Source organism: Pinus tabuliformis, chromosome 3_1 (assembly GCF_031772625.1).
Source record: "Pinus tabuliformis cultivar Carrire ecotype Pingquan chromosome 3_1, CPIR1, whole genome shotgun sequence".
Lineage (NCBI taxonomy): Eukaryota > Viridiplantae > Streptophyta > Pinopsida > Pinales > Pinaceae > Pinus > Pinus tabuliformis.
Window position 1 is genome coordinate 831,180,621 of NC_142301.1, and position 7,874 is coordinate 831,188,494.

Sequence of the window (7,874 nt, forward strand, 5' to 3'; positions counted from 1 at the left end):
TTGTGTATCTTTTGGCTTCTTACTTTGGCTAAATGTGGTATTGGGAGGTCCAACTCTCTCCTAATCATCTTTAAACAATTGGTCTACTCACCTGGCTCGAACCCTCCCTATATTGGGAGCCTTTGATGGAATGGTTGCCTCCACTTACCCTAGTCTCTTCTCATCATCCTACTTATTGACCCACTTGCAAACTAACCAAGAATAAAATTATGATATTGCTTGAGGGTCCTTCTTGGAAGCTCTAACATGTTCTTCTTCTAAGAACTCCCTCATAGCCTTGCTTTCCTCAACCCTATGGTCTTTACTCTTCGCACTTCCTTCCTTGATGCTCAAGGCTATAAATTATTTTTCCTCCACAACAAGGAAAATACACTCTAGTGAGGGTTTTGAGGAATCCCATATGAAAATAGCCCAAAAATATATTTATAGCGCAGGTCACTAGTGGAGTTGGGCTAGTGGATGTTTTTAATGGTGCATCTATAATACATTAATGCATCTATGCATTACTATAACTAGATGCACCGGTGCGCACTAGGTCACTAGTGGAGTTGGGCTAGTGGATGTTTTTAATGGTGCATCTATAATACATTAATGCATCTATGCATTACTATAACTAGATGCACCGGTGCGCACCAATACATATACTACTTGAGAACATTGGAAAAGGTTAAGTGTAGAAAAATTTTGTGCTATACTGTCATGACACCACAATGATAAACCCATATACAAATGCCCTGGTGCATAAATAATATGGTTTACCTTTGTGGGGTTTTTAATTTAAAAATAGCGGTGTGATTCTTATATTAAATGCACTAGCGTCATTAATTGAACTGAAAGCCCCAATGCTTAATAGAAAATGGTGCACCATTACAAGGTTATTTTTTATACAGATAAAAACAATAGTTTGCTGCGTATATAAGGCGCACATGTGCATAGACTATTCAATAGCACCAAACAAGGGTTAAATTAAAAAAAAAAAATTTGTTGTAAAATTCATTTTCACCTTTTAGGTGCACTTCTTAGATAATATGCATTGGTGTTGTTAATAGAATTGCACAACCTGGTGTTTAATATGCAATTGTGCACCATGGAAGGGTTAATTTTTATAAAAATAAAAACCCAATGATGCTCTCAGTAGAATATATGAAGCACTAGAAAAGGGTTAAATTTAAAAAAATATTACTCGTAAAATTAATTTTTAACATATTGATGCTATATTGTAATGAAGCACCGATGTTATCCCTATTTATGATAGCCCTGGTGCATAAACAACATGGTTCACATGGAATAGTTTTTAATTTACAAATGACAGTATACTTTGTATAAAATAAGCACCACTTGAAGCCCCAAAGTCAATACCCCCTTTAGGGTAACGGGAAAAAGAGAGAGAGAGAGAGAGAGAGAGAGAGAGAGAGAAAAGAGATACCCCCCACCCCTCGAAGAGGGAGAAGGAACCTAGGCATCTCCCCAAAGCGAGTTTAATTTTTCTAGTTTGATCTATTTATGGAGTCTCGGATGAGGTCGGGATCGCTAGTGGTTGGGTTGACGAACTTTCCCATAGTGGCCCACCTAAAAAGTGGATCCATCCTTAGCTAGGCAAGTCAGCGTCCATCTTCCCTAACCACCCATCTTAAATTTAAGATCGACAATCCACTTTGTGGATTGGGATCCACGCGCTAGCCCATCTGACCCACTGGCCTCTGGTATGGGTTGGTGGTAATCATGGACCGAGGCAAGCCATTTCTGGGTCCCTAACATCTTAGTCAGAACAAGCGGGTCTAATTTTAGGTTGGGACCACTCATACTGTAGACATTGAGCTAGGTTGATGAGCAGGCCCCTCGGATCCATGATCGTGTGGTTATCTCAAATTCAAGAGCAAGTTCGCTTCCATCAGCCCTAGCCTTCCTAAAATGGGCTTTAGCGACATTCCAGAGCCTCTTAATTAAATCAGTCAATAGATTTCTCATCTGGCCTCTCAATTGACGATGAGTCAGTAGTCAATTTTGGTTGGAGACACCCCATCTATGGGTTGGGTTCCAATCCTGTCCCCAGACGACCACTTCATAGCGTGGGACCTAACACTACCTAGAAAGACAGAGCCTGGAGTCCCTAATCCCTCTAGCCACTACTACTATTGCAGCGAGAAAGCCACCAGCCTTACCTACCACTCGATAGCCTTATCCAGTGATCCAATGCACAGGTAGGATCCATAGATGTACACCCATCAGAATCAAATTGACCAGCAAAGGCAGAGTCATAGGCAGAGGCTAAAGTGGTGGAGGGAACATAAATATCAACAACAAAAGCTATGACACCTACAGTAACAAGGTAATCATCACCGGCAAAGACAGATGCTATAGATCTGGTTACGGGTGTAGATTTAGCAATTTTTTCTGATCGAGAAGCAAAGGCATGGGTTCTAGTGCCAAGTGTAGATTTAGTTGTAGGGCTCAGGCTCAATGAACCATATGAAATAAGTCACAGGCAACCACAGGCTTCAACCAATGAAACAAAATAAGATCCATACCCAGTTAACTTAGTTGACCCCATGCCTATTTTTTATTAATCCATTGAAGAGTCAAGTCAAACATTAACCCCATTACTAGAGGAATAAGTAAGGATGACAGTAGTAGGAGAGGCAATTGACCTAGCAGAGGCAACATATACAAAACTCGTATGATAGCCAACATCTCGCCTAAATCCAAAAGCATCCCCTCCAGTATCAATCGAAAATCCAAGCGCGGAGACATACCTATTCCTATTGGGATTACCTATAACCTATATGGGCATAAATGGGACCATGCCAGTTTACCTTCCCCTTCCTATGATCGAGGGGGCCATGTCGACTCAGGCAAAGCGAGTAGTTTCACCAGCATCTTGTATAGATATGGATCCAGCACCAGTGAATGATTTAGTTGCTCACCCAACACTTGTAGCGAGGGCTAAGCCATCAAAGCTGGAAGTGGAGGTAGGGGTGAATGCAGCCATTCAAGCATAAGTAGTTCTTGTTGTTGATCCCATTGACCCAAAGCTAGGAGTTAAGGTGGTTTCCATTGATCCAGTCAAAGAATCAGTCCCAATTCTAGTCAAACAACCCCTTGACTTAGAACCACCAACATGAGTGAAGGCAAGTGCCTATGTACAAATAAATAATTCACAAATAAATTCTTGAAAAAGTTCCATCTCCATTGAACCTCTATACTATAGCTACAAGATGAAATTGTTACATCATTGCTAGCATCTAACAAGTTAAGTTTATGAGCAAGCACCAAGTTAAGTTTACCCAGCATCCAGACTAGTAGCACCAAAGAGAAAAGCGAAAAAGGTTGCAGGAGAAGCAAAGACACCATAGGCAGAGTCCCCAACGTCCTTACGGTTCGATAGCCAAGGTGATATGCCCTTGCACTATTACTTCATTGATTGAACAATGATGTATATAATATAGTCCGGTGATGTTACCAATCAATAGTTTGATTGATGTTACCAAATAAAATAGTCCCGTCAAAGTCATCCAAACCTTACCTCTTTACTGATTCAACGAACTTACTGAATCAAGCAATCGAAAGAACCATGCTGTGTCTTTCTCTTGAACATCAGAATCTCACTCTAGAAAACCAAGCTCCCTATCCTGAGCATCAGAATCTCACTCAAAGGGTAATATTATCTGTAATCATATTAAAATATCCCTCTCCTTTTATTCAAGCCATCTTGTGATCCCTCCCCACTGGACTTACTCTCCCAGGACAAGAATTACCCTCGCTATGGGCTAGACCTTGATACCTTGGGGCTTAGCAGACTTTCCCTGACTATCCCCACTATAATATCCCAGGAAAGAGAAGTCTGATTTGCTTTGGATAGTAAAGTGAATCCAGCTATAAGATGCAGAGCTGATCGCGCTTGGTTAGTGAGCCCTTTGAGTAGAGCTAAACTCCACACGTCAGTGGCTGATCTTAGCTAGGCGGAAATCCCTTCAAAGGACCCTTTCAAGATCCCCAGCATTAGCATCTTGACCTATGCTTGGGTCTTCGCCAAATAGGATTTCTTTCCAACTAATGCTATTTTCTACTTGCATTTGCGATGTTCAACTAGGAAGCTCTGAAAGGCTGCGAGCTCCTTCAGCCAGGAAGGGATGTGATCTCAACAGCATTCAAGCTATGGAGGGAAAGGAAAGAAATTGATCACTTGGAATTCAATGACAAGGCATTCACTACTCGGTACAACAAAATTGTGGAGGTCAACAAATCTCAATTTCTGTTTCCCACCAGCATCATCAATCACTATCAAAAGTCATTCTAGTTTTAATAAATAGGGGACAATAACTACGTGAAGCCAATCATGGAAGGCATAGACAGGATTGAACTAAATCCCCTTTCATCGTCATTGTGACAGCTATTAGAGAATAAGTAGAAAGCTGGCCAGGAGTAACAACCAGCACTATGGAACAAGGGAGTTTTTTTCCTGTTTCCCAAGAAGAAGCTGCATCAAACAGATGAGGAATTCAATTGAGTTCCTATGTTATAACATGATTTGCTAGCCCTACAGCCAGCACCAGCATGGCCAAAGAAAAGGACAGAAGTGGAACTAAGACCACCATTGAGTTTAGTCGCAGAGAAGGGCTAGTCCTTTCTACTCTGCAACAACTTGAAACATGAAACCTCCATGCCTTAGCCAATGCTACACTCCATTCAATGATGCTTTGGGAGCAGAGTCCACACACTTATCAATGCCATAAAGAGGTGATTTCATCCTCCACTCACCTTGTCGAACTTTCTATATAATAGGTCGCCGGAGGTAGAAGGGGAACCGGGGTGGAGGCACGGACAAGGTGAGGCATCACCTCAGAAAGAGCTTGTTACGCAACCATGAAATAATAGAAACTCCAAGGGAGACCTTGAATCATGTCCATTCCCTCGAGGGTTTCCCTTACATAAACTAGGGATGAGCTCTCGTATATGGAATGCAATGGAATGAACGTGAGCTTGTTCGTGCAGTCAGATTCTCCATCTAGTGTAGAATTAGGACCTATGGCCACAGTTCCGTTCATTGGGAGGCACGCAACTCACTAACTCTAGCAGGTCTAGCCCACTAACTCCAGGTGACCAGGCAGTGAGAGCTAGCCTAATGATAGCTGGATAACGAGACCCAATTGAGTGAATGGGTGGAGGTGAACCAAGTCCGCTATGTATTTCTTAGCGATAAAGAAAGGCTGGGGTTGGATGTACACTTTCCCCTGCTACACCACGACTCTCCCATAGCTTTCTGAATTGCGGAGAAATCTACCCCTCCCATGGAAAATGGTGTCTCACTTCGAAGTGCAATGTTGGACCAAATTCATCCTTGTCAAATGATCTTGGCACTGGTTGGTGCAGTTAGTCATGCGGGGACAAAGGGCCCTATCTTGCGCTCCCCTACCTGAAGTCATGGTCGAGGGAAATCAATCTCGTAATTCGAGCACCTTCTGACCCATCTCGTTAGTCAGTGTTGTGAAACCAATCACAATCAATCTGGGTTGGTTGCCATAAGTAATAAGGGCATGCTCCCCCATTCGAAAAAGTGTTGAGTGCTCCAGCTAGTGGCATAGGGGTGTTTAGGCCCTTTTTAAAGGTGTAGCATACTATTATTTTCACCCTAATGACATAAGCGCTCATTATTGCTTCAAGCTCAATATTTCAGCTGCATTGAGTGAGCCGCATACGAGTATAACCAATTTCATTCCTAAGATGGTGTCAAACCCAGGAACACCATGACTTGTTGGAACCATGATGAACCATCAATTTTCAGACCTTTCTAGCGTCACATCAATTTTCGGACCTCGCTAGGATACCATCTTTGAACATATGAGGTTAGGGAGCAAGACAACCTTACCTCATTGGTTATGATTACCACCCGTGTCCTCCTGAGTGAGCCTGAGGGGGCTACCAGGTTTTCTCTCCCAACCCAACAAGGTTAGGAAAGTCAGGTTCAGGCTTCATCAACTCGTCTGGACCTAAGAATAACAGACATGACTCCCAATTCTTGTTGGGGTGTCCCTTCTAGCGTCACATTAATTTTCAGACCTCGTTAGGATACCATCTCTGAATGTATGAGGTTAGGAAGTCAGGTGACTGCCTAGCCTCAACACGATGGTTACCACCCATCCTAGTGATACAACGAGTGGGCTTGAGGAGGCAGACATGACTCGTAGCCCATTGTTTGGGTGTCCTTGCTAGCATCACATATATTAACGGATGATGTTAGGGAGCCAAGGGACTGCCTTGTCTCATCGGTTATGGTTACCACCTCATTAGTGGGCTTGAGGGGGCATACATGACTCGCAGCCCATTGCTGGGGTGTCCATCATTTTAGGTTAGGGAGCAAGGCTGCCTTGCTGAGCTATTATGGTTACCACCCATATATCACCGAGTGGACCAGAGGGGGCAACCGGGTTTTCTCTCCCAGCCTCCTTGTGGGAGGGGGGTGTCTTGGAACCCAAAAATATTTATATCTAAAGAGTGCGATATAGGCCATGGAAGGTATCTATGGTTAGCACCCGTGTCCTCCCGAGTGGGCCTAAGCATGGAGACACACATATTCCTATTGGGATTACCTATAACCTATATGGGCATAAATGGGACCATGCCAGCTTACCTTCCCCTTCCTATGATCGAGGGGGCCATGTCGACTCAGGTAAAGAAAGTAGTTTCACCATCATCTCGTACAGATATGGATCCAGCACCAGTGAATGATCTAGTTGCTCACCCAACACTTGTAGCGAGGGCTAAGCCAATAAAGTTGGAAGTGGAGGCAGAGGTGAATGCAATCGTTCGAGCATAAGTAGTTCCTGTTGTTGATCCCATTGACCCAAAGCCAGGAGTTAAGGCGGTTTCCATTGATCCAGTCAAAGAAGCAGTCCCAATTCCAGTCGAAGAACCCCTTGACCTAGAACCACCAGCATGAGTGAAGGTAGGTGCCCATGTACAAATAAATAATTCATAAAGAAATTCTTGAAAAAGTTCCATCTCCATTGAACCTCTATACTTTAGCTACAAGTTGAAATTGGTACATCACCTCTAGCATCTGACAAGTTAAGTTTATAAGCAAGCACCAAGTTAAGTTTACCCAGCATCCAGACCAGTAGCACCAAAGAGAAAAACAGCAAAGGTTGTAGGAGAAGCAAAGACACCATAGGCAGAGTCCCCATCGTCCTTTACGGTTCGATAGGCAAGGTGATATGCCCTTGCACTATTACTTCGTTGATCGAACAGTGACGTATATAATATAGTCCAGTGATTTTACCAACCAATAGTTTGGTTGATGTTACCAAATAAAATAGTCTCATCAAAGTCATCCAAACCTTACCTCTTTACTGATTCAATGAACTTACCGAACCAAGCAATCAAACGAACCATGCTGTGTGAACCAAAACCCCCAAGCAATCGAACGAACCAAGTTATGTGAACCATGAAGCGGTCTAACCCACCATCAATAGCTCTGGGAATGAATGAATGAATATCCAAGACTTCTTCTCTCGTACCACCGATCCATAGTATCCAATCAACAGGGTCTAACCTGATCTATGGCACACGAACAAGTAGAGCAAGATCAAGGTGTAACTATCTCAAGGAAAAGACATAGATAAAGGTGAAAGGCTTTTACCCACATCCATAGAATAAGAACTTCCAGGTGATATCTCTTCTATGAATAAGAATAATAAATTACTTCAAGGTGATATCCTCCCCCCATCAATGAATAAGATAAGGAGAGGCCAATAGCTATCCAAGGAATAAGAACTTGATTCAAGGTAATATATTCCTCCCCATGAAATGAATAAGAATTGAAAGGTCAATAAGATATAGTTATCCACTGAAATGGTTAACCATGCTAAGCATGAATT